The sequence below is a fragment of the Pongo abelii genome, chromosome 22 (genome assembly GCF_028885655.2).
Source record: "Pongo abelii isolate AG06213 chromosome 22, NHGRI_mPonAbe1-v2.0_pri, whole genome shotgun sequence".
Taxonomy (NCBI): Eukaryota; Metazoa; Chordata; class Mammalia; order Primates; family Hominidae; genus Pongo; species Pongo abelii.
Window position 1 is genome coordinate 2,444,797 of NC_072007.2, and position 2,591 is coordinate 2,447,387.

The 2,591-nt window shown below is 57.5% G+C and overlaps 1 long non-coding RNA gene across 2 annotated transcripts; it reads left to right on the forward strand.

Moving 5' to 3' along the window:
• The first annotated feature begins 651 nt into the window (after positions 1-651).
• Positions 652-2,047, forward strand: LOC134760836 (uncharacterized). Of its 2 annotated transcripts, none has more exons than XR_010138836.1 (3): positions 652-931; positions 1,293-1,389; positions 1,552-2,047. It is a non-coding gene; the product is annotated as an uncharacterized LOC134760836 (long non-coding RNA). The 2 variants fall into 2 exon arrangements; XR_010138837.1 differs by having other exon boundaries at positions 1,577-2,041.
• The last annotated feature ends 544 nt before the right edge of the window (positions 2,048-2,591 follow it).

Consider the following 2,591-nt stretch of genomic DNA (forward strand, 5'->3'; position numbering starts at 1 on the left):
ATTTTGAGCGAAGACGGAATTTCACCATATTGGCCGGGCTGGTCTCGAACTCCTGACCTAGCGATTCCCCCCACCCCCTCCCCCCGCCTCGGCCTCCCAAAGCGTGCCGGGAGTACGGGCGTCGGCCACCGCGCCCGACCGATTCCTTCTGGTTTTCAATCTTCTTTTCTCCACGCTGCTGTGTGTGAACATACATATATCTATCTAGATAGATAGATACGTAGATATGGACACACGGACACGTACCTACACCGACGAAAATATCTAGTGATAAAACTAGACATTTCCATCATTCATACATGTGTATAGGATAGATGCTAATTTTAATGGATGAACGTGTATGACGTAAAAACCCATGTCATTTACATATACCTGTATATGTATATCCTTCGTTTATTATGGATTAACAATGTTCGTGTATTTATTTCCTTTTCTTTTGGGGCCTGCCTGATCTTCTCACTCTGGGCTCTGGTGACCTCAGGCTCCCAAGTAGCTGGGATGGGACTACAGGGATCTCTTAAGCCCGGGAGGCAGAGGCGAACGTGGGCTGTGATCGCGCGCCTCCACTCCGGCTGGGCTGGGCTGGGCTGGGCTGGGCTGGGCTGGGCTGGGCTGGGCTGGGCTGGGCTGGGCTGGGCTGGGCTGGGCTGGGCTGGGCTGGAGAGAAAACGGTGGATTGTCATCTTCATTACCTTACCTTTTAGCTTTATTCGTACCCTCTTATTTGCTTCTTTATTCTCATGGGTTATTCTAGGTCATTGTCATGTTCATCGTTTGCTTGCTTGTTTCATTGGTTTCCTTCCTTCCCTGCCTCTGTCGCCCGGGATCACCCCAGCCTCAACGCTTTCGACCGACCGACCGAGTGGCCGTCCTGCGTCTCATCCCTCCCGTCCCCGTTTCCTGGGACTATGGGCGTGCACCACCACACCGGGTGACTTTTATGTTCTTTCTCATATCTCATGTTTTCCGTAGGTAGGTAGGCAGGTATCTGTGTATGTGTGTATGTGAGTGAGATGGGGTCCGGCGTTCTGTCGTGTGGCCCGGGCTGGTCTCGGACTCCTGTTCTCGAGCGATCCGCCTGCCTGCCTCGGCCGCCCGCGCTGCTGCTGTGACAGGCGTGAGACGCTGCACCCGGCTCATTCTATAGTTGCCTGCCTGCCTGCCTGCCTGCCTGCCTGCCTGCCTGCCTGCCTGTCAATCGTCTTCTTTTTAGTACGGGTGTGCTCTCGCTTTGTTGTCCATGCTCTGGGCACACGTGATCGCTTTTTAAACTATGATTATTATTATTGCAGGTGTCGTCTCACACGTCGAGGTGATCTCAAACGTCTACGCTCCGGCCGTCCTTCCACGTCGGCCTCCCACAGTGCTGGGATGACACGCGTGGGCACGGTACGCTCTGGTCGTATTTCTCGTGGGTCGGTTCTTTCCGTTTTATGCACGCGGAATGCGAACAGATAAAATTTTGAGACGCGTCTCACCGATCTCCCCTCCCCCATCCCCCTCCCCCCTCCCCCCTCCCCCTCCCCCTCCCCCCTCCCCCTCCCCCTCCAGACGGAGTTTCACTCTTGTCGCCCAGGGTGGACTACGATGGCGTGATCTCGGCTCGCTGCGACCTCCGCCTCCCGGGTTCGAGTGATCCTCCTGCCTTGGCCTTCCCGAGGAGCTGGAATGACGGTGAAGCGCCGTCGTGCCCGGCTGACTTTTATATTTTTAGTACAGATGGGGTTTCTCTGTCTTGGTCAGCCTGGTCTTGAGCTTCCGAACGTTGGACGATTTTAACTTTCTTGGTGGTTGCTTTTCTCTTTCTTTTTCTTTTCTTTTCTTTCCTTCTCCTCCCCCCACCCACTCCCCCTGTCCTCCTCGTCCTCCTCCTCCTCCTTTTTCATCTCTTTCAGCTGGGCTCTCCTACTTGTGTTGCTCAGTTGCTCACGCTGGTCTCCAACTCCTGCCCTTGATGCTTCTCCCGTCACACCCACCGTCTGGTTGTTGAGATGAGCACCTCTTGTAAAATGGAAAAGATGAAAAAAATAAAGACGGAGGTGAAAAGCACGGAGTGAACCTGTCTCTTGCCGTCTCCCGGGGTGTCCCTTGGACCCCGAGAGACGGAGGGAGCTTGGCTGAGTGGGTTTTCGTGGCTGAATCCTCCCGAGGGCCTCCTTCCCTCTCCCCCTTGTCCCCGCTTCTCCCCCGGCCGAGGCTCCCGCCGCCGCCGTGGCATTTTCCGTAGGAGAGCTGTGGGAGAGGACCGACGCGGCTTCCGGATCTAGATCCCGCCGGACCTCTCTGGCTCGGCGTCCCCCGCCGGCTACCCGCCGCCTTCCGGGGAGCTCTGAGGCGGATGCCCCCCGCCCCCGTCACGTCCCGCTACCCTCCCCCGGCTGGCCTTTGCTGGGAGACCCCGGGGGAACCGCGTGGACGCTGCTTTCCGACCCTCCGGTGAACACTTCCGCCGGATGCCCCGGGTGGGCCGGATGGGATGAGACTGGACCGCTCCGGACCGTGCTGTTCTTGGGGGTGGGTTGTCGTACAGGGTGGACCGGCGGCCCCGGCGTTGGAAAGGGTGCGCGGGGGTGGAGCTGTCACGTGGGATG